At 38.7% G+C, this 25155-nt stretch overlaps 1 protein-coding gene across 4 annotated transcripts in view; it reads right to left on the reverse strand.

Annotated features, from left to right (window-relative positions):
* Positions 1-25155, reverse strand: part of LOC122829795 (zeta-sarcoglycan) — a 319206-nt gene that overhangs the window by 185676 nt on the left and 108375 nt on the right. Inside the window, exon 1 of one of the 4 annotated variants that reach the window (XM_044114646.1) lies at positions 6087-6148. The exons of the other annotated variants lie outside the window; for them this stretch is intronic. The gene's annotated coding sequence lies outside the window, so the exon portion shown is untranslated. Of the gene's footprint in view, positions 1-6086; positions 6149-25155 lie in introns of those variants that run through there. 4 annotated transcript variants of the gene reach the window in all.

A 25155-nucleotide genomic window follows, 5' to 3' on the forward strand; every position in this document is an offset into this window, starting at 1 on the left:
AGCAAGTATAGTCAACCATACGTATGTTTATGTGATATGCCTCAAATCCCAGGAGTGTAAGAGTGAAATCACAGAAAGAAATGAATTTTTCTTTAGAATTAACAAAGATGTGGAAAATTGATATAATCTGTTGATCAGATAATCCTTAAACAAACTCATCATTAAGTCAATTTTTCAGAATTTCTTAGAGTAATTGGCCTGACTTGACACTGGATTTTGACACAATTAGCCATGACATTCCAATGACTCACAGACCTGATTTAAACCTCCCGTGGTCTTAGCGCGTTGCTCAGGAGACACACGGTAGATGTCACAGTTGGACAGCAGGGAGGTTGTCCCATGAGACTGTCAGTTCCCAAAACTACAGCACAACAAGCCTTGTAAGAGTACATGTGAGATCAGAGCAACAAAGTAAAAAAAACAAAAAAAAACTTGTGGGGTCCTATTGATCCAGTTTCTTAAGACCACAAGAGAATTAAACACCTTAGATATGATCAAATGTCCAGTTTATTACCATGTGTGATACCCTTAAAATTAATCTGTTCAACACATCCATCCATGATCCAACATGCTTATCCTTACAAGATTGCAATGGATGTTGGTGCCTATTTCCAACAGGCCCCTACAACCCTAGCCTTGTTCAACACAAATGATCAAAGATTCCTAGGATCACAAAGTCTTCAAGTAATTCCAAACGACCCAAGCTCCTTTCCTTTATGCTCTTCAAGGTGTTTTACTTATTCCATTATTGAAAACTAATATGCAATTTTGTCTCAAGTGTATTCGCATCACAATCTTTTTTAACTTCAAACTTAATGACCACATGTGATCCGATATAGTTTTTAAGCTTGAAAACTGTGAGCTAATGCAAGTGACGGGCTGATGCAACAGATAAAACACACACATCAGCCTACTAAAGTGCCGGGGGAAATTTTTTATTTTTTTTTAAAGTAGCTGCCAGAGTTGCTGATGAAAGCAAGGAGGCTGGGGAGAAAGAAGATGAGTTTGAAAAATAGAAGGTGAAGAATATAAAGTAACAGCTACTAAAAGGGCACAAGGTTGCATTTTTCTTATTAGGAACAAACATCAATGCACTCCATCTAGTCTATGAGTGTGTGGTTTTAAATACTTTTCATAAGCTGAAAGTGTGTGAATTAATTTATTTTTCTGCCTTTGTTATTCCATGTGTGCGAGTCATTTGCGTGCCTCCCATGGGTGAGTTCACAAGCTCCCCACACTGGGTTGCATTATTGTATTGATTAATTGTCATTGATAACTGATGGCTGCAATGACTTGCTCTCTTGTTCTGTGTAGCGAGTGGAGATCTACTAGAAAATGAAATATGCCTTCAGTAATTGGTTTTAAATGGAAACGCTGACTTGGGTGGTTTAGAAGTTTACTACATTAGTGTGGAGGTTATTGTGTGTGCAGGAGATTAGTGTATGGATGCTTGTGCTTGTTTTTATGGGCATGTGTGCTCTGTACATCTCATCTTAGGTGGAGTTGAGATGCTCATTAATTGCCTGAGGACTCCATTAGCCAAGGTGATTACCCGTGCATCACAGTGACAGCGAACACGTTCGCATAGGCACACACACACGCACACACACACACGCCAGCTGTGAGAGTTCTGTGGATAAAATAGCATCACAGGAAGCTGTTTGTGTTCCAACTGTGGGACTAATTCAATGCACTGGAATTCAATCAGCAACCAATCCAGAAGTGTTTTTCCTGGACTGTACAACCATTGTGGAAGAGAATGATGTAAGGGAGCCTCAACATTTCGAGGTTTTAGAAACTACCAATTATTTTCAAACTTCTTTGTTGAAGACTTTCTCAGTTTTCACTTTGTCACCTTTCCTTCTGCTTCAGTCTGTTTACTCTCCATTCTCACAGAGTGAGAACTTACAAGTTTTTTTGTAGTTTCTTGTTTTTCCCTCCACTTAGCTGGAAACTCAATAAGTTCCCATTCACCAAAAGAAATACAAATAGCTATGGTTTGAAAGGCAGGGAACAAACCTGGTAGAGTCTAGTTAAATGCAAGTTAGAGTCACACAAACCGTCAAAGGAAGCCAGAGACGGGAAAAGTGATTACAACGTAAGAAAACAGAAGATGACTGACCGTACAGTACTCAGACAGTAAATCTTAAAAAGCAGCGTCAGAGACCTAGAAACTAATTGTGTACCTTAGAGCAGTGGTCCCCAACCACCGGGCCGCGGACCGGTACCGGTCCGTGGACCAATTGGTACCGGGCCGCGCAAGAACTAATAAAATATGTCCGTTCTATGTATTGAGTCTGGAGGAGCTTTTATTTTGAAAAGTCGTACACCGGATGCCGAGGGTTGAGTCTTGCGGCCCCCCCCCCGTTCGACGATCCTCACAAAGCGCATGCACCCCCCCCCGGTCCGCGGAAATTTACGAAGGCTTTGGCCGGTCCGCTGTAATAAAAAGGTTGGGGACCACTGCCTTAGAGCAGTTGTCCCCAACCCCCGGGTACCATTTGGTACCGGGCCGCACAAGAAATAATTACATATTTCCACTCAATGTATTATCTGAGTCTGGAGGATCTTTTATTTTGAAAATCCTTTAACCGGATTCTCTCGGTTGCGCGCCAACATTGAGCCAACAAGCAGCAAAATGAGTAAGAAACAGATCAGATTCTTTGGAAAGTTTCTTTGTGAAGGGGAAAAAGGCCCAGAGAAGAGACAGGAGAATGGATTTATCCCGGTAGGTGATTCCCACATTCCAAGCTCTGCATGATATGCTGACCGGCTCGCTAATGAGGCAATGAAGTCTCAAATTTTTTTTGCCACGTAGAGACCAAGCACCCTGTGCATAAGCAACACTTTGGGTGTCATTGTCTCTCATCACTCCCAGATGGGACCGTCTGGGTGCAGAGAAACAAGCTCAGGACTCCCATTAGTCGTTATCGTGAGTTAAAATTTTTACAAAAGTAAAATGTTTGTTTTTGTGGCGCATCTGTATCTTATTTTGAAGGGATTTGTAAACATTACCATAGCGACCAGAGCACTAAGGCAGTGGTCAAGACTAGAGGAGTGGAGCTTGTGAGTTTTAGGTCTGGTTCACACAGCATGATTTATGAATTATCAGCCGATTTTCCAAACCACTGTGACAAACCAGCCGATAAAAGTCCAACAGATTCGATCGGTTCGTGTGTCCAGCCACACGGCAGGAGCAACACACCACAAGAACCAATCCCACTCACAAACATCCCGATTCCTAAAGAAAATCCCGTAATTTACCATACGCCACAATATACCATACGCGAATTTAGAATACACAAACACGGATGACAATGTAGAAGCAGTAGTGATAGTTTGTTGGCTCATTTTAAGCGAGTTAGTGTCAGCATCAAGTCCTGACTTGAATGAAGTCTTATCATTATAACCTATTTATGAATGAACAAGTTAATGACAGCTGAAAAACCTTCATGCTGCTACATAGACAAACTGATCAGCTCATCTGGAATGATTTCTAAACTCTCTTGTCAAAGTGTAGAAAACCGATATCTTCTAATATAGCATGGTATCTTACCTTCAAACAACTTAATATGAAGTTGCTGTGAATTATTGTTGTTATATGGCTGATTAGCATTTAGCCTTCCATTGCTCCAAATAGTTTCTGTCAAGTTGTAAGGGAATCATATGTAATGTTACAAAACATCACTTTAAAAATACTAAATTATGACAAAGATAGCAAAGCATTAGCTATATTTGTGCGTTTATAACTTTGGAATTATTTATTGGGAAGAACTATGGTCACTCCATTCAGCAAGATAGCAGTATTACAATATTTAAGGTAATGTGGTGAATCTGTCAGTGATAACAGTCTTGCTGATATGAAGCCGCAACTGATTACCTGCATGAACCCTCAGGGTTTGACCCAAAGCAGTCTGTCTACATAGACTGATTCCCTGGTAGTGATTAAACAACCCACAAGGGGGGGTAGAAAAGAAAAAAACAAAGCATTTGATTTTTAAGACGCTTAAAGCATAAACATGAAGCGGATGGACTATCTTTAAAATCAGTGCATGTTTAGCTTTTCATCTGTTGAGGAGAATAGAAGTGGGAGCGTGTGCAGATTTCTTCTATCTTTGTCTGTCCATCTGCTTCTAAAAGAAGCAAACAAAAATTTTTGGATAGTCGTTAGTGTCCCCTCATTCCCCTCCTTGCCCGTACCAGTTTCTTCTGCGGATGAGAGCGGGAGAAAACGAGTAAATTAGCAAAAGCTAGAGATCATTAACTGGATGGTAATTAGCCATTAGATCCAGACTAAGAAATAACAGCCAATCAACGTGAAACTGAACGGACACCAGCTGTGAGGAAATACAGGATGTGAGCGAAAAAGCCATAGACTAGGAGTACACTGCAGAGGAAGTTAATGAATAAATAAGTGGCACACTAATACACTTTATGAGTGTGTGAATGAGTACGAGGGTGTGTGTCCATCAGACAGCTGAACGCTTCGGGTGACCTGACAAATTAAGATTTTTTTTTCCTAACTTTAGTCTTACACGACCTGTCCTGGATGATACTTATGTGCTTACTTTCACTCAAGATCACCCAGTTAATTCACTTCAAGAGTTTCTTCCCCATTTCTCAGGAATGTCCACCTTTCCACCTGCTAAAAGTCCTCTCCCTGACAAACAATATGAATGAACTGCTGTTCCTAAAATAATTATAAACAAAAGTATATTTCACATACCTGCTATTCTCTACCTCAGGAATCTCTCATATTTTGTTCATTGCTTGTTCCAGGGTTTACACCACAACCCAAACTTGAGTAACAGAAGCTAAAAACAGTTAGCTGAACAGACAATAGACAGAAGAAAAACAACACCAGTTTCTTGTAATTTATTCCAGCATTTTAGCACAAAACACACACTTTATCCGACACCAATCTGCAAGCATACATTAAAAACGTCCAACCATGTAGCAAGGGCTACAAGTAGAAAATGGGTCAATGCAGAAGTTGCGGACCTGATTGCACTGCTGAGACTGTTTTTGAAGATGCAGCAACTAATATGACATCATGCATCAGCATTTTTGAGAACATGTGTGCAGACCTATATTTTTTGGCCATACGACAAACTATGGTTCACGCATCATATGTCAAAGAAGACAGACCCACAGCAGACCCATGCAGGTCACAGCAGCTATGAAATGCAACAGGAAGATACTGAGAAACAGTTTATCAGCAAATGGCTACACTGAAATCAAAACTGGTGCCATGATGAAATGCAGGCATCTTTGTCTTATTTTGTATTACATAGTTGTTTAACAAGCTAAGAAAATTTAAAGTTTCTTGACATTGGTGCCTTTGTTAAATGTTTTCCACACTTATCTCCCTGTCCCGTTTCTTATCTGAACACTGTGGAAAAAGCCACTCAAGAAAAAGAAACAAAATAGCCAAAGCAGAGAAGCATTTTGTGAAAACCACTCTACCAGAGTAGAGAGGGGCATTAATAAAAATTAAAAAAAAGCAATGTAGCAACAAAAAAAAGGTACAAAAAGAGGCAAGCATGGGTAAATGAATCTAATGCATGGACACAAAGCAGCAAAGGCAAGATGAACACAGACAGGCAGCAAGACATCTGAAGAAAATTGGGAAGATTTAGAGGAAAAGAAAATGCAATTAAAGGTATTGCCTTAAGGATGTTTTGCAATTAGTAGGTTAAGTCAATTTTGAAGTTGCAAGACTGGTCTCCAAAAACATTCAGCACACACACACACACGCAAACCACAGTGTGTTCAGCCCGCGCACACACACACACACACACACACCCACCCAAACCACAATGTGTTCAGTCACAGCCAACTTGCTTCTTTGATTATTAATCCATTCTTAAGGGTCCCGTTTTTTAAACAAAATGTGCCTTATTCATGTTGTCTTGCATAGTTTTACTTTCCCACTACTCTCAACCCGGCTTGTATGTTGTACGTATTTCGTTTTTGAATGTTTCCGAGTCGAACCGCAACAACACGTCTGCATATTGAAATATGGATGAAGGAAAGAAAGAAAAGAAACAAAAACAAAATGGACACCAGACTGAGGTGGGGGTTACCTTCAGTGTTGATTTAGAGTTCTTCAAGACGCTGACATTCCGTTGATTAGAGCCAGTCCGCACACTCCATCGTCCGTCTAACGATTATTAGTTCAATAGTTAGTTGGTTTTTTTGGGGGGGGGGATGGGGGGACGTGCTCCGGTGGCGCAGAGGGTAGCGCGCCCCACGCTTGGAGGCCTCCAGTCCCCGACGCGGCCGTCGCGGGTCCGATTCCCGGACTCGACGACACTTGCCACATGTCTTCCCCCCTCTCCTGTCAGCCTACTGTGATAAGGGACACTAGAGCGCACAAAAAGACCCCCTGGTGGGGGAAAAAAAATAGTTAGTTGTTTTTTCCCCTAAGACACTCTTTTCCCCCTCTGTTCCTAGAATAAAACACACCAAATATGATTTCCCCAGTGGTTAGCAGTAGCGCGTGGATGAACTCCCCAAGGCGCAACAATCCAATAGCATACAGCCGACTTTCTTCCGAAAACAAAAAATTTTTTTTAAAAACTTCCCTACGACCTAAAATACGACTCTCCCCGCTGGGTTGATTCATCCCGAGGTAGAGGTTTATTTTGTAGAAGTCTACCCACACCGTACTTTTTTCACCCTCATGGTAAAACTCAGCATCAGAAGCTCCACAAGCGCAATCACTCTCATTAACCTCACCAGCTAGCTGGTCTAGCTAGCTTGTCTAGCTACACCAGCTACACCAGCTAGCTAGTCTAGCTACACCAACAGGTGCCAATTGATTTACATAAAACAAAAAATAAGAAACACTGGGAAGACGGTAACAAATGTGAACATGACAATAGTCAGCTTGAAGTGTGTATTGTAGGTTCTACACTAGAAAAATACAGATTAAGATTTAGAAAAATTCTCATAATCAAAAGAGCAACAAGACATTTCTTAACGTTTTCTGTTAAAAAGAAAGACAGTGTTATTTGCAAGTATGTAAAGTAATTTTGTGAGATTTTTGCATCAGTATTAATGTTTTAGACCCTTTTTAATAATTCAAAGGATAGAGCATGAGGAACTGGTCTCATTAGCAAGTTGTAGTGTGGCCCATGGTCCTCTCTCTGTGGTTAAAAAAAGGCAAGCAGCTTTTAGCCTGATTTCGTTTCCATGTTTTCCCTGTGTGATTTGTTGAAAGCTAAAACTGGTTGCAAATGACTTGAAGAGCTGCAGATGATTTTTCTTGTTGCTTTCAAGCAGTACCTTGAAACTGCCCAAAGATAAATAAATCCTTGAGCTTTTGCAGCACTAGCTACTGTAAAATCTCAGCTTTTTAAAACAAAGTTTCTTCCATACGCATTTGATCATATAATCTGGAAAGAGAGGACAAAATTCTTAAAAAAAAAGAGGAAATCTTTTGGAGAAAAAAAATAGACTCCTTTAATTTCATATCCCTAAAAATAATTCACACATGCCCTCCCTTTTCTATGTGTGTGCTTTTCTTTCTCTCTAGTGGTGGTTTTTCAGGCAAAGAAAATGGGGCTGGGATAATTTCACGCTAATTTTCTACAGCTGGTGTCACAGGAACGACAATCAATGGATTGAGAACAAGGACTCCCGTCCCTTTTTTTTTTCTTTCCCTGGCACCACGACCAACTGCCTTGCTGAAGAACTGGATGGACAAAATACTGAGCCAAAGGGGTTTGGATGAGGAAGTTTAACTGTGTGAATCCATACTGATGAGGCTCTGGTCCTGAGGCGATTTGTTCCAGTTTAACAAGGACAAAGCTGTTTGCCCTTCTGTTTGAAGGAGAAGCAGAGGCAAAAAGAAGCCATCTCCGATCCACAACAACCCGACTGGGGTACGTGGACGGGATGTATGCCGCAGACTTTGAGCTGTGCTTTCATATGACGTTAAGCAGCAACAGCTAATGGCATCTGTATGTCATTTTCTTCACATTTCGGCAACGAGCCCTGCTTCTCAACGCCGGCTTTTTATGCAGATGTTCCCTGCTTATATGAATAGTAAGCAGTGCAGTCGGAATTTGCTTTGATGGATGATTTGCGTACTTGCTTGGGTCCCAGAAAAATGTTGCGTTAAAGGGAGGTAACAAATACCTATATCATTCAGGAATGATTTTAAGGGAAGGAAATAACATCTTTAAGAGACGTGGTGTGGATACAGCAGAACGTAACGGTACATATGTATTTTTTTTAAGGAATAGTTTTAGATTTTCAAGAGATAATCTTTTAATATCTGCCACAATGCCCCTATTTTATTTAGCCACACAGTGACAGATTATTGAATAATAATTGCTGTGGGGACACAGAAAGAAGTTCAGAGACGTTTTTTGTTTTTTTGGGTTTCTTTGTCTTGATTTGTTTTTTTTAGAAGTTTATTGTCAAAAGAAAATTAAGTGTCAGATTCGCGGACTTGTTTTCCTAACATGTTTCCAAAGCTTATTTATTCCAAACAGTGCTGTTTCACATTTTACCTCTTTTTGAAAGCCAATATAAACATCCTGAAAAGACAGCATGTCAATGGAATCCACATGGATCCAGGAGCAAGTATGCAAACAAAAGAGTGATGCAATGAAGGAGAAAGATGCTACTTAATGTCAAATTGGAAAGCATCTTGCAGAGATTAAAGCAGTTGAAATGCAAATCAAGAACAAATTCACTTTGAAATATTGAGAACTATAAGTGGTGAACCTTTCTTAATTGTCAACAAACTAAAAGTCAACAAGATTTTTAATGTGTCTAGCCAGCAGCATGGTCTTGGTCCCGAAACAGGGTGGGGATTGACTGCGGATAAAATATCTGACCAGGGTCGTGCCAACAAAAGAACTGATTACTTAATAGCTTAAAAAAGAGATTTATTTTTCTTACTTTTATTTCACTAAAAATGGCCTTTTGAAAATTATTTACATAATTTTCAATAGTGGAAAAAGTTGTGCTACCCTGTACAAGCATCACATGCGACAGTTAAGTGATTACTCAAAGCTGCTGAAACTTATGTTCTATTTTTAAATGGAGGAAGAAAGTACCATCTCATTTATTGCAGAACCATTTGCCTCTGCCTCTCCTTTCTTCTGAGAGCCCTAGCCGGTTTTCATTGCAAAGTTAAACTTGAGATGGGGCTGGGTTTACAGGTATGTAAAAATCAGTGTTCATTGATCCGTCTGTGTCCTTCAAGATCACTCCACCAGACAGCTATAAGTAGCCATTGTCAGGAGACACAGATACAGACGTTCACAAGCTGACAGTAATTGAATGCTTTGTGTTAATCCCAGCCCCCAGTCATTATGCTGGCTGTTCAACATTTAAATTCCCTATTTTTCAGTGTGCGTGGAGGTGGTAGGTGGGTCACCCTCATTAGCGTCATTAGTGTTAAAATGCATGTTTGTCCATGTTTGCTTGAGCAAACTGTTGGGACCTTACAGATATAGCACTTATCCTGTATTTGGGTCAGCTACACCCCAGCTAAAAATTTGGACCGTGAAGCCGCAGATTGACCTGGGACACCCTGGTGTGCAGACACAAATAATACCTTTTTTTTGTCCCACAGGTTTGGTTGTTAAGTGAATTACTGAATTGCCAATGTCCAACCGGCTCTGACAATCAGGTCTATTAGCCATCCCTCCTTCTGTTTACCAAATAATGTTTAATTTGATCTAATTATGTCTTCCTGTAAAAGGGCTAGAACAAAGGAAAGTATAGGCCGAGAAGATGAAGATGTGAAAAGCACAACTTTGAGGTTTTATTTTCATATAGCTACTTGTTATTACTTGTATTGATGCTAAAATGCACTGGAATGTTGCTGCACCAATTTGTTGACACAGATTATGAAATGTGTTTCTTTAATCTGACTGAAATGTATAATCTGTCTGAATGAAAACACCCAAACACCAATAGTGAATATGAAAAGCTCCTATTAGAAATTGATGTAGCCCTCGGGGCGTGCTGTGGTGGCCCCACGTTTTGGGGCCTTAGTCCTCGACACGGACGTCGCGGGTTCGACTCCCGGTCCCGACGACCTTTGCCGCATGTCTTCCTCCCTCTCCTCACCCTTTTTCCTGTCTACTTACTTTTGCAAAAATACGAGCCACTAGCGCCGCAAAAACTCTGAGAAATTTTTTGTTAAAAGCTTAAAAAAAAAGAAATTGATGTACCTCAACCTTTGGCAGGGTACATAATTATTCAAAGCTCAAAATTAGATAGATACCCATCAAAACTGCAGGTGAAGTTCTGACTGCAACTGCTTAAAAAACGAAATGGGAGTGGGAAAATAACTTTTAGATTAAAAATTTTTATTTATTTTCATTTTCTGTTAAGATTTAAAGTATTTAAAGCTTGATTAATGTAGTTACTGTTGCCTCTAAACTAAAATGACTATTTTTGTACAACACTTTATGTTTTCAATACGTAGAGAGCATGTCAAAAAAGGTTATGCTGCATTCCTGTTATACTCTGTACTGGGAAATTCTAACTTCGAGGTCAGAAATATAAACTGCAACACTCTCCCAAGTTGGATTTCCAACTGAAAACCTGAGTATAAGTCTGATTACCATCAGTTACTATTTGTAAGGTTGACTTCGCGTTTCAATATGGCCGCTCCTCACATCAACAGTAGTAAGATGTTGTGGAAATATATTTATTTTGCAAGACACAAAAGTTGCAAGAGGTTTTTAAGTAGTCAGCATTTGAACTGGAGAGAGCAAAATAAATTCTCACCATGCCGCAGTGACTGCAATGCAATCATGTTACTATAACTATTTACTGGGACAGCACGTCTCGGGACCACATAGTGTCTTTTAAAAATGTAATTAACTTTTCAAGGTACTTTCAAGATCCTACACTCACGCTTTCAATGTGTAATAGCCTCTTTTGTCCCATCCTTCCCTTCTTGATTTGAACATAATGACATATGGGCTATTTCATTCAATAAATATATTACAATTATTGAGTTTACAGCAGCCGTTCAGTCAATATTCTCTTATCACTGAAGGGATGAAGCGGTGCTGTGAGCAGCTCATTTATATTCCTCTTTCTGAAACTAAATCAGAAATGCTTTGCTTGGACAAAATGACTTTTCTTTCGTCGGCGTCGAGTGCAAAGGCTTCTGTCCACCATCTGTAAATAAACCGCACCATGCAGTCATTAAGTGCCATCCGTGCTGCATTCGCAGAGACCAGCGGCGCCGTCTGTCACCAGCTTTGATCCGTTTTTGCCCAGACAGACGCAGTTCACTGACAGACAGTCGCACTGCATTACATCATGTCAGCGCTTTGATAACAAAGTCATCTGTGTTTTGACATTGCCATCCCACTGTGCAGCTGTGCCTGCTTAGATGGAACAAATGATGATGGGCACGTGGGAAGGTTTTGCAGCTTAACAAGCAATCTAAGAAGAATCCAGCTTTATTTACCCAAGTACACGTCATGCCGTGTTGTTCACGTACGTACGCATTCGGATCCACACTCATGGGTGAACATTTACTCTTGTCAGGGGAGTAGTAAATAAAGTTTTATTTGCACCCCGATTTTCACCTCTGTGTCAAAGCGTAGTCACATCATGGGAAAACAAGAAATCAAGGAGTACTTTAACAATTTATCACTAAAATGCAAAGTTGTGATTGTTTTGTCGGAATTATGCCCCCTAATAACTCAGATATGCTTTTTCAGTTCTGTTGGCGAAGGAAGTGGTACACATTGGACTCATCACCAGTCTGTTGCAGGGAAAACACAGTTCAAGGAACTACAACGTCAGATCAACCCAACATGCCCTGGAGTCAATGGAGTGAAAACCCATGTTTGCATAAAGAGAGCATACAGAAACTCCAAACAGAAAGACCCTGGCAAGACGCTGAACCCCGAATTATTGCCTCCATTTCTTTCAAGCACGCTTTTGTAATATTTGTCCCAGTTACAGAAGCAAAAGGTTTCCTTTTGTCAGTTCACAACCCCATTTGTTATTCACACATTGCTATCTGTTCCCCTTCTACTTCCATGGCTGGAAACAAACCAGCTCATATTCAGACAATTCTTCGTTGTACCTCAGATTATTTGTAATGGTTAAAGAATGGTTAAATATTTCCGATGATATTTCTGAATTTTAAAAAAAGGCAAAAATACAGAGAATAATTCCCTTAAATTGTACAATATTTTCAGAATATTGCATATTAGAATGCCTTTATGTTGGTTGTAACTACTGATCCATTGTTTGGACAGTTTTACAGCCCTCACACTAAATAACTCTGAGAATTTCTGCTTTTGATAGCGATTCCACTACAGCGTTTCTTTACAGCAGACAATAATAAATAGCAGAAAATTACTTTATATTTTTATTGTTGAAAAACACTACACAAGTCATTATCTGTTTCATTGGATTTACAAAAGACTCCCTAAAATAAAAGATTCTGCTTTGAATAATTCACTTACTTAAAAAAAAGGGATGCGTTGAACCAGGCGAAGCCTTTTTGAGCATAGCTAAACTTTCGCACTATACTGTTTCTCATCACATTCTCAACTCCTCTAATGCCTAATATTCATCTAGTATTCATTGTGTGCCTCTAGCTAGTTAATAATATATGCTGTCTTTGGCAGCTACAGCTGTAGCTTTCATACATGAATTGATTTTAAATGTGCAATACACAAGCTGTAACCGTGTTCTACCTCATTCATGCTCACGCTCTTTTGCTTTGGCTGATTGGATATTACATGACTCTTGACACAGTAGACGGTATGCGCTTGTCAAGTGCAATTAAAAATCACTTAAACTGTAAGTTATAGTGACAACACAGAGCTGTGCTTTTATTGCCGGCTCTCATGTTTTTGCGGTTCATCTGAAATGTATCTCATTGCTCTGTGTTGGGTGTGGAACAGTTGACCGGACGTCTTCCGGCACAGGCCCGTCACTTTGCGAGAAATCCTTCAGGACAGATCAGCATGACTCTGCAGATCTGTTTATCTGCACGACTGTCTGTCCTCTTCAAAAAAAAAAAAAGAGGACTCGTCCACATGAGCAGCTCAATATTTCATCACACCACTGTCTTATCGAGAATGTACAGTTTCTGGAGGGAACTGGACGCATGAAAAAGTTAGCGGCTGCACACGCCAGCCAAAACCTGGAAAAATGGATTTTGACATTTTATTATTTTGCCGCGATTCTCATCGAAGAAGGATGCAAATGTGTTGAAATAGGTTTTGAGGCATTCCAGATTCAGTTGCAGAAAGTTCACAATCTTCTTTCGAGGTAGTAATTTATGCGACATCAGACACTAATTAGAATGTACTGTACTTGAGGAAAGTGTACACATTTATATTTTATGTTCGGAAAATTGTTAATTTATGCAGATAAGCATCGTGAGCTGGGAAAAAAATGTGTCTTGAAATAGATGCAAAGTTGGCAGCTTTACTGAGTATTCATCCACATAAAAAAAAAATCTGACAGCATAACACTCACAGTTTGCTTTGAGTGCTCGCTGGAATCAGGCATCATTTTTACCGAAGGTATAAACCATAACGATGACATTGATTAATAGTTACAATGTCTAGCCCGAAGACCAATGCATAAAAATCCTACACAAATCTGAGAAAGAAAAAATTTTGCCAGATGCGTTGAGCTCGAGTGTGTAGACTGAAAAAACTAAGTACTTCAGCTGTCTTTTAACAAATGGGTACATTTTATTCATAGCATCTTTCACAGGTCAGAAAACCACAACGTGCTTTACAGCAGAAGCAAACATTCAAACATTCAAAACACAGATGATATGCTGCGATCCAGAGAAAGGTGTGGGACTGGTACCAGGAGGCCTGGTATCAACTTGAGCAGGTATGGAGTGTCTGTCAAATGGACCTGATGTTCTGAGTCTGTTGGCTGAGAAAGTAACTAGTAGCTTAAAGACTGAGGAAATTTAGACTTTATCACCATAAAAGGTCAGGTTTAACAAGCTTCTAACAACCTGCTTTTACTATGTTGTATTTTAAGCAGGATTGAATCATGCTGCATAGGGCTTAAAAATAAAATCTCAGATTTTTTTTTATACCAAATTCGATTTTAGATCGCTTTCATCCCCTGGCCCCTCATTTATTTCCTTAAAAACATTGGTAACGACAAAAAGAAATTCTTAAAAAAAATGTCTTATTTCAATCTTTCTTTGTTTGAGTAGATCCAGAATAAAAACAAGCTGTAAGACATGCTTGTCAAACAAATGGCAGTTCTTGGTTGGGCTAACATCATTCTGAAATATGGAAATCTAAGACTACATTGATGAAAGAAAAAAAAAGAAAAAAATCAATATTTTCCAAAAATGAAATCTCCAAAAACAGAAAAACTAATTTGTCCAATCAATTTGTTGCTCATCCCTAGCATTATAAATAACTCAACTTAAATCTAACTGGTTGATTAGATTACCATTAATTTAATTTAAAATTATCAGCAAATTGGATTCAATATAGTTTGAGAAGAATTGGACCTGTTTGTCCATTTAGATGGTAATTGTTTCAGAGTAGTGCTGCATTGCTAAACTGAAGATGAAACTAATTAAATGTCATTACAGACAATGACACCTTTCTGCAAAAATAAATAAATAAAAGACAGACCTATTATATCTGGAACAACCTTGGTTATTAATTCAAAAATTATGGAAACCTTTTAAACCCAAACTCATCTCCCTGCTGTACAAAAGAAAAAAATATCTAATTTTGATAGCTCTCTAGTCCCGTCACATGCTGCAGGTCACAAGAAAATGATCGTTTCCTAAAAATTTCTCAGTTGGTCACAGAGTGGACAGTCTCTCACTTTTGTGTCACTCACTATGAGCTGAGGGCAGTGAAATCACTGTTCACCTGAAATGAAATTGGACAAACAGAGTGAAACTAATCTGACAAGGGACCAAAAGCAGACCAGCGGGATGGATGGGAAAGGATGAATGGTACTAAAGCCCGGGTTTGTTGTGTGAACCGAAAACACAGGCGCATTTTGAACCAAAAGAAGATCTGTTAGAGCATCTCAGAGGGCTTACTACAGGGCATTGTTAGCAGGTTGTGATTGTTCAGTTTCTGTCACCAGAATATTGTCACAATGTGCAGGTGCATCTCTCTTTGTTTTGCTTTTTTTAAATGTTCTTTTCCCGGACATGTGCTGAAAATGAAGCACAGAGTCAAAGAAACGAAATATAGGACTAGACAAGTAAAACAGAGACATAGATAAAAGAGTCAGACAGGTACTGACTCACTGTATCAAGGGAAAACCATATTGTAAAAAAAAGGTGCAAAGAATTAAATAAAAGTATTTTCCTATATTTTCCTTGAACATTTTTTTTTTACTTTAAGCGCACAATATTGCATACTGTATATCTCACAAGATGAGAGGATACATGACATTAAGGTCATGAGAGCAATGCAGATTTTTAGGGATAATTAAAGTTCTTTTTTTAATTATTTTAAACAAAGGGTCGATGTTTTACAAAAGTAACAAATCTGTAAAAAAACAAAAAAAACAAAAACAAAACAAGACAAATTAGAATAACAAAAATTGGTGTGAACATGGCAACAGATGATCATAGATTTTGTTTGATGTAAAGGCAAAGGCTTGTCCAGAATATTTTCAGAAGGGTATGAATAATTCTGTGTGCCAATTTGCAATTATGTTCTAAAAGAAATTCAATACATACACAGGCAATACAGGTTTTAATATTAACATTGAGTCCAATATACTTAATACAGTGTACTTATATTAATTTCTTTGATTGATTTTAATTCCTCAGATACCCTTGTAACAGACAGACTGGATATTAAAGTTAAGACTCCCCCAGGGGTCCTGTTAGGGGTTTTTTGTTTGTACCATAAACAAGATTAAACAAACTGCAATATCAACAAAGATGAATAATGTACATACAGAAAGCTGTTTTCAAATCCTAATTTTATTTGTTCATTAAATCTATCCAACCTTGCAGCGTATGTCAAATATCATTACACTCTTTGGTGAATAATGAAATACCTGTCATCATTGACATTAATTTTGTTGGTTCAGATTCATCAGCCACACTCAGACATGATTACTGACAGATTGAGATTTGTCAACTTCATGACCCCATGAAGTTGACATGGAATCTCCAAAAACATGGAATCTCCAAAAACAGCAAATTCTCATAACTCTAAAACCCAATCAGTAGAAATGTAAGAACATGTACAAAACAAAATCACTGAACTCCACAACTCTTGGAAAAATTACTTTACCGTATCATAGTTTTCTTAATGAGCATTTTGTGATGATTTTGCTTTTTTGTGTGGGCACTTAACAAATTGAGACTTTTAGGGAACAACGACGTGGCATCCTATTTTATGCTTGTCTGCTTTAGTTTATGTATTGAGCGTACGCCACAATGCAACACAATGGTGGTGCCAAGGGTTTTTTGTTTTTGTTTAACTGTATCTGACACCATTTGTCTCGACAATGTTGCGATTAAACTTCAGCAGTGTCCTGACGAATGTAATTTCTTAGAAGAAATGGTAAATGTGGTTGAGTTCACAAAGAGCTTAGTGAAGTCCTCCTTGGTATTTCTGTGACATTTTTAAAAGAGCTGAATTGCCCAACATGGTATTTAACTTTTCAGGTAATTTGCCTTATTGTCTGAATAAACACACCAACGTATAATTTTCCTGAGTAGAGTAATCAAGGCCCTATACTCTTTGTTTTTGTACAAACTGCTCCATCTAGTTACAGACCATACGTTTCGGTAAGCACAAACTGTGGCAGGTTTTTGAGACTGCTTGTTAGACCGAGTTCAGAGATTCAGATTTTGTTCTGTATAAGTAGCTTTCAGGCTCTTCAGTTTGTTTTGCCTGTCTTTTTATTATTTGGTTTATTTAGAGAAAAATAACGCTTCATCATTATGTTCGCCATAATTCTTATCCCAACCACAATGCCAAAACATAGAAAAAACGAAATATTCACAGTTGGGTTCTCAGAAGCTATTGTATTGAATTTTGATGTGTCTGAATGACCAGCAACTACTAAATGGATTCCATGGAAACCCTGTAAATTAAATCGCACTGTTTTCTTCAGTCTCGGTGAAATCTGTTAAGAAGCTCAACAGCATTCAGTGTTTTACAGTTTCAAAAGAAACAAACAAACAAAAAATCAAGTCAAAGGCAAAAGTAGCAAAGAAAATCTTCAGGGGGAACAGAGCAAGCTATTAGTGCAGACCTATGCAGTCAAAAATGACAAGAGCTTGGTCTGGACTTTTTGGGGCCTCCCTCTAGCTTTTCATTACTCTGCCCACTAAAGGCTGGCCTGGGAGATTTTCACAGCTGCGGGCGAAAGAAAAATAGTTTGGTCAATTTAGTTTCTGCATGTCACTTGCTGATATATCCTTGGAGCAAATAATGACCGAGCACAATGATGTGTGAGACACATTAGATCCTAAGTGACTGATGTGCCCACCACTCTCTGGGTAATTATGTTATATATGTAGAGTCATGGTAAAAACCAAATAGATTATTCTTTTTACATTTGAAGGTTCCATTTGTTTTGGAGTTTTTCCTGTGTCTCCTTTGTGTCTGTATTGCCTTTGATGGGCAGTCGACCTGTCATGGATGGATAGCATCTCAACAAGGGATTTAAAAGACTATAACCTCAGCAGTGTGAAAGTAAAGGAGCAGGTTGTGCCATTGATTCACGTACTATGTGGTTATTGGTGGTCTTAGAAAAAATCTTTTACTCTGAAAGAAATATAAGATCTCTAGTGGAGTGATCGTTCAGTTTGGCAGGCTTATGAACACCTAAATTACACTCAAATGACCAAACATGACCTACAAGAAATAAAAAGCTGTGTTAGAAATTTTTGGAGAAAATATATTGAAAGTTTATTTTTTCTCTCGCTCTCTCCTTTTCCTCAGCCATGAGCACTTCCACAGCGTTCCCAGTTTCCTCATATTACACTCTCTACCTTGAGAGCATAATTCTAATAAGGGTGTTAATGACATGTTGTCTGCATTCAATGGACCCAACAGCAGCAGACGAGAGACTAAACAGTTCTTTTGAGGGTTTTATTGAAAAAAAAAAATCAAAAGAATCAAACTTAAAAAAGTCTGGGAAAACAAAAATTGAAACAAAGGCAAACTAGAGACACAAAGAGATCACTGAGAACCGGGGGGAAGTGACAAGATAAGATGTAAGTAACAAGACAAACCGGTGAGTTATAAGTGAGAATGAGGAGCTTAAATATTGGGAGGTTGATAGAGGGAACAATGGACCTGGGCTGATGAGCTAATTGATTACAGGTGTGAGTAGTAGAGCAACAGAACGTGGCACAGGGGAACAGAAAATAATACTAACATTAGTAATAACTTACACTGGAGAAACATGATAAACTAGAGAACATAAAATAAACAGAAACAAAGATAAAACATACCTGGGATCACTGGGGACGAACAGAAGTGGGAAAGAACATGGAGCTGAATAATAATAGTAATAATAAAAAACTAAGGAGCACCAAAAATGACAAAAATCCAAAACCAACCAACCCCAGATTCTGACAGTTAACACTAACGCTTACTTTAAATTTGCTGTTTGCTTTAAACTGTTGAGTTACCCAATAGCACAGTTTGTACTGCAGCAGAAGTGTGTCATAATGTGGCAATCCTTTCACCTCTTAACCATCTCACATCCACTGATGTCTGCACAGCGCAGTGTGAGATTAGATGTTGTCATTATTGGGTCATAGTTGTGACATGAAGTCTGACTTGCAGTTGCACTAATGCTGTAACAGTGGTGGACAAGTCTGATATCCATGATGGGTGAGAGAGCTGGGAAGTTTTTGACCATCCATCCATCCATCCATGTCTTTGACATGTCTCATAAAATCCATGGTGAGATGTGTTCAAATTGTGTACGGTACAGCATCATCTCATGCACAGAAATGCGTGAGAAGACGATTTGGAAGCATTATTTTTCATATGGCCTCATATCTGACAGTGCCATTCAGACGAAAGACGTAGAGTGACATAGAGAGAATAACTTGTCTTGCCTCTTTTTTTTTTTTGCTCCTGTTAAAATGAGTCTGTCTGTCTGTCTGTCTGTCTGTCTGTCTGTCTGTCTGTCTGTCTGTCTGTCTGTCTGTCTGTCTGTCTGTCTGTCTGTCTGTCTGTCTGTCTGTCTGTCTGTCTGTCTGTCTGTCTGTCTGTCTGTCTGTCTGTCTGTCTGTCTGTCTGTCTGTCTGTCTGTCTGTCTGTCTGTCTGTCTGTCTGTCTGTCTGTCTGTCTGTCTGTCTGTCTGTCTGTCTGTCTGTCTGTCTGTCTGTCTGTCTGTCTGTCTGTCTGTCTGTCTGTCTGTCTATCTATCTATCTATCTATCTATCTATCTATCTATCTATCTATAAAACACAAATGTGTTGTGTTTGGGACAGGATACTGCAGGTATATTGGTTTGTAAGTATAGCCTGACTAACAAGAGGATAACTTTTAGTTCAAGGATTTGTGAGGATTATTTTAAAGTCAGGAGCCAAAATGACAAGCACAATATCACAGTGACATCCAAATTGGGCCTTGGTGACAGTAACTGTCTTATGGGCTATCAAGAGCTCTTCAAATGTGAAGAATTCGCTGAAAGCTGAGCACTACAGCACAACACTAATGACAAAGTCCAAGGAAGAGATGGCAGTTCGGCGCGTCTGAAACAACAACTGACAAATTCAAATAACAATCTCTTTCCTGTCTCCACGAGGGAGGGAATGCTTAACAGGAGAACATTCTCGATGGCTTAAAACAAAGCTAGGCACAAAAAGAATTTTAAATGGATGTTACGTGCTAGTTAGAGCACGTAACAAAGCATTTTTTTCATTATTTGGTTATTTCATTATTTGGTGATTAAGCCATTTTACAAATTGCTTTTTGATGGCAATAATCTACCGACTATTCCTTTCATCTTTCTCTGCATTTTCACATTTAAATGCAGAACGCGTATGCACGGATTTCTCAGTGGAAAATGATGCTACGGTGAACAATGTCTCATCTTTGTTATCAGAACCGCAGTATGAGCTTCTTCACCTTGTCACAAACATCAATAGACATGCAAATTTGCAGTTGTATCTTATTTTATGGATATATAATGAGGTTTATGTTGTTGCAGGGGTTTTTTTTTGTACCATTAGGCTGATGCTTGCACGAACTGTGTCCATCGAATTCTTGTTCTTTTGATTAAAGTTTGATAATGCATGTGTACGTTGGCGTGCACATGGTTGTGTGTGTGCGTGTGTTACTCATTGTAGCCCTATAAACCTTTCCCCGTCTCAGTAGGTGTCTTCTCTTGCCAGATGTTCTTCCTTTACAATCCCACACCTCCTTCCGTGAATTCTGATGCGACTACATTTTTTTTCAAAACACCATCCACTGTTAATTTAATAAGGAGGACGGGGAGGAGGTTAATTATCAGTCCCTGCCACATTTTGTGTCGAAAGATAACAGGGACAGTCGGGAATTTAATCTCACGGACACGCTTTATTTTTAAGCAGCAAGTTAAAAAGGAGAGATAAAGTTGCTTTACAGTGACTTTTTTAAAGTTAAGTTACATTGTGGGACAAATGTATTCACCATGTAGATTTCTTAAACAACATAAAACCAAAACAAATCCCTAACTGATTAATGAAAGTAATAACAATTCTCACTTCAGTTGATTGCTGTAAAACGTGTTTTAAGTTAGTAATTCCTTATACATTATAAATTAAAAGGGCTTGTTGCACTAGTAGATGATTTCACTTATAAGCAGCACTTTTCATCAATATTAAGGAATTATGGGCTTAAAACAAGCTCCTTACAACTTGTAACTTACAACATTACAAGTTGTAAGTTACAACTTGTAATGTAACTTACAAGTTACATTAAAAGTAACTTGTAAGTTAGCTTCATTTCCAGTGTACTAAGATTTTGGCACTAGAGACTAGATAAAAAAAATTAAAAAAAACAACTTAAGACTGTGTATTTTTGCAGTACTTTTGCATATTCCGATGGCTGATCTCTGGCTGATCTCTAATATATTTCAAAACATCCAGGCAATGGGTAAAAATAAACCACAGATTTACAAGTTTGCTTGGATATAGTAAGATTTGATTCAAATGCCTCAAACATTCAGATTGGATTTGTTTTTATTCCTCTTGTAACTGTATAAGAAGCATTTTACTGCATGCTTTTTATTATAATTATAATAATTATTATTATTATTATTTAACTATTTGGTTGGTGTGTAATTTACAGAATCTGGTTGTTATTCTCAAAATTAAGTCTTTGTCCCATGTCCAAGTCCAACATAAAGTTGGACTTGGACGGTATGAGTGAAATAATTTTTCTCTCATCCAATGCATGCCATCTAGTCTGTCTATAACCTTGCATTCCAGTAGGTAATGCACGGAAATCATCTGTTTTATACTTGAATGCAAAAGATATTCTAGGAAGTACATCTCTCATAAGCATAAAATGAATATGAATTCTTAATTACACAGTTTGACCTCACAGAGCTTTAGGTGTTTTTCTCCTTGGGAAGCACCCATTGCTTGGGAAGTTACAGAAATGTGCTCAAATGGTATGAGGCAGATAATCAGAAAATAAATAAATAAATTGAGCTCTGCCTGGACCTGCTCTCATCTGAACAAATACAAAAACAACCAATCATAGCCCGGAGGAGGGTCTTAGCGCTGTCAGTCATGCCTTTTCTCCACAAGAGACGCTGCCATGAATGCTCAGGCTAGAGCATAGCCACATAGTTTTCCTGGAATGGTAAGTTGTCTCTCCACCATTAACACATTCAGCAGCGCATACATAAGTTGATTGACAGCTCTAAGACACGCCTCCTGGCTCTGGTTGGTTGCTTTTGGTAGCAGCGGTGCATTTCTTCGGATGGCAACAACAACACAGGAAGAAGGTGGAGGAGCTCAGTCTCTTCACAGATTATCCACCTCATATTATACGATCACAACAAGGTGACAGTTTTAAGAAAATGTGTAAAAAGGAACTATTTTTGTGTAAATGTTATTAAAGCTGCTATAGTGCAGCTTTAATGTCAGCCAGAAAGGCTTGTGTGTTCATTTGTGTTGACAGGTGATTGTAACCGTGTGGCAGTATTTGACAACTTAAGTATGAAACTCAGCTTTTCTTTTATGTCTGTCACATTTTACTCCTGGCCATAATAGTAAGTGTAGGAAGTCACTGTAATTATGTCTCTAAAAGGGCCATACATTTAGAGCTGGGAAGTATTACTGCCTCAGGCCTTATCCTCCAGACAGACACAAATATCAAGATCTGGCTATTTCCTCTTATGCGTGTGACAGTTGGCCTTTATTTTTTAATTTAGTAGAACAGCAGCTGTTTTGTGTCTTTATTACCTGGTAAAAACTGCCCTTGGGAAACCGGAGTGTTAGTCTGGGTTTTATTTCCATGAATATTAGATTAAGGTAACTAAAAGCGCCCACCAAAATGTGTTAGGAAACGAAAAGCAGAAGCAAATATACGCCGTCAGTTAAATCCCCCCTTTTTTTTGTCCTGCTAGTTCTTGCTCAAGGTCACGAGGATTTTGGAGTTCACTCAAGCATGCACTGGATGAAAGACACAAACACTCCCAGGACAGGTTTCCTGTCGTCTGTCGCGTTGAACACGCAGGAGCAGAAAATCCTTCACACTCCAACTCACAGCTATGGGCAACTCATTCCCTCTAATTCACTTGACCTGCATGTCTGCAGTCAACAGGAAGATGCTGGATAACCCCAAGAAATGCTGTGAACAAGGAAAGAAATGCAAACTGAACACACGGACCTTACCTGTAGCATAAGTGTTCAGGTTTTAATATAAATTCAAATATGAAGCAATCAGCAAAGAACTGATGCAGTGAAACATTAAAAAAATGACAATCTAAATCTTGAGTTACCAAATAACTGTTTTTGTGTTAAATCTGCACCAGTTTTCCTTTGCAGGCTGCAACAGATGGTTGCAAACTAGGTCCACGTCACCGAATCACTCGCCTACGGGCATGTAAGACACTTTACATTACCTGGAGATGGGCTAATCCAGAGTCATACGCTCTGTAGAGGCAGCAGTGATAACAAAGGCTGCTTCTCCTGCTCCATGTCTGGGCAGATTTTCTTCACGGCTCACTGCTATCAGCCTGTCTCTGCTCTTTTAGCAGCCGGTTATGACGAGAGCTTAGCAGCCATCGACGCAGAGAGAGGTTAGCAGCTTTACAGCTGGTCCCAGTTTCTGCTCCCAATTAAACATTCCAGTCTCATGGAGCCGATTTGTGGCCATCCCGCTGGAGTATGGTTACATATATTTACATATTACAGCCTATTTTGACTACACTTGTTCCAAGAGTTCATTTATTTTTTTCACATTTTGCTGTTAAAGAGCTGAAATGCATTTAGAAAATGCTTCAACTATCAATATGCTCGCAGAGGGAATAGAATGCACAGTACAATTGGGGTGGGGAATATGGACTACAAGTCTAATCGCAATGTTTTGTGGTGATATTGTGATAACAATAAGAGTGAGAATAAAGAACTATTTATCGTAGTCTCTCACACACACAAATAATGCTCTTGAAACACATTCCTGTTTGCAATATGCTTCTTCAGGACAAAAGTCAAAAAAGAGAAATGTGATTTGTATCACTCACACAGGAACTGCATTTAATCATAGTTTTTAAATGAATTAATAACTCAGTCACCAATCATATTATAACTAGTCAAACACAGATACTTTTCTGAACCCTTTGAATCTGAACAGAGACTAAAGGACAACCTTCAGCTGAATGGTTATCAAAAGACTCATCCTCTCATCTGGAAGTCTGCACAGAAACACAAGAGTAACAAACAGCAGAATTCAAATATGTTTGTCTTCCTATCAGTTTCAAGCACCAATATAGAAGTCCACATAAACAAACAGTCTCGTACACACACACACACACACACACACACACACGCCAACCATCTGCGTTCAGCCCCTAACCAGTTCTTAAGTAGTTGTGTCTTTCTAAAAACACAACCCATTAGTTTCCAGAGAAACACAGCTTGAGTTGGTAAAAGTGTTGTGTGTGTGTGTGTGTGTGTGTATCTGTGCAGGAACATAAGCATGGAAGCACATTAGCACTGTGTTACAGCATTAATGGCAATGTGCTTAGGCCATAAAGGCTGCTCTGCTGCATACCCAACCATGCCATGTGCCAGGCACTGTTGGAAACCCTGGTTGGTTCTGGGAGAAGCCATTACAGAATTTCGTAAGTCAAAAAGTGCATGGCAAGCCCCAAACTACAATTCATTACTTAAGATGCATCCAGAAGATTAATTGGAGGAGGGAAGTTAACGCTTAGAAAAAGTCAGGAAACATGCACAGAAATGTGACTCACCATGGCAAAACCAGGAGCAAGTCACTAGAGCAGAAAAGCAAAAAAAAAAAAAAAAAAGTCAATCAATTTAAAAAAATAAATTTCTGAGAAAATATATACTAGTCGAAGTTGCTTAGATAGCATCTGAGGTTTTGAAATGGTGAACTTTTGAGTTTGAATTCAGTTCAGTTTGTTCACAGTGTAAGACAGCAGCGTTTCGTCGGCACACAGCTGATTAACACACCGACCTCGTTTGGCCACTCACACACCTTCGGTTATTGGTTTCTGCCAATAAGTTGCATGTTTGACAGTAACACATGGCTACTTACCATCGCTACCACAACATTTGAGAAAGACAGACAACAAAATGAAAAAGATCCATAGCTTTGACCGTAAATGCTACATGCTAAAAGAAAAGAGAATCTGTCACTCAGAAAACTGTCAGTCCGCTGAACACTTTCTCCATATTTTTAGTTAGTTTGATAGTTAGTCCAAATCTGACCACATAAAACTAAATGCACATTTGAATTGCTAAAGTTTTGCAAATTTTTCTAACCAAGTCAGATTTAGTAACATATATTTAACATTCGGAATAAAAAAAACAAACAAAAAAAGCAGAAAAGACAGTTCATTTTGAATCTTAATGTTGCCAGTACAGAAAAATTTGTTTTGTATACATTTCTGTTTTTGTTTCCCTTAAAAAAAAAGATTAAAAAAGAAGAGGAAGCTGCAAGGCTCTATTTATTTTGTGTGTATTTG

This window comes from Gambusia affinis, linkage group LG04, assembly GCF_019740435.1.
Source record: "Gambusia affinis linkage group LG04, SWU_Gaff_1.0, whole genome shotgun sequence".
Classification (NCBI taxonomy): domain Eukaryota; kingdom Metazoa; phylum Chordata; class Actinopteri; order Cyprinodontiformes; family Poeciliidae; genus Gambusia; species Gambusia affinis.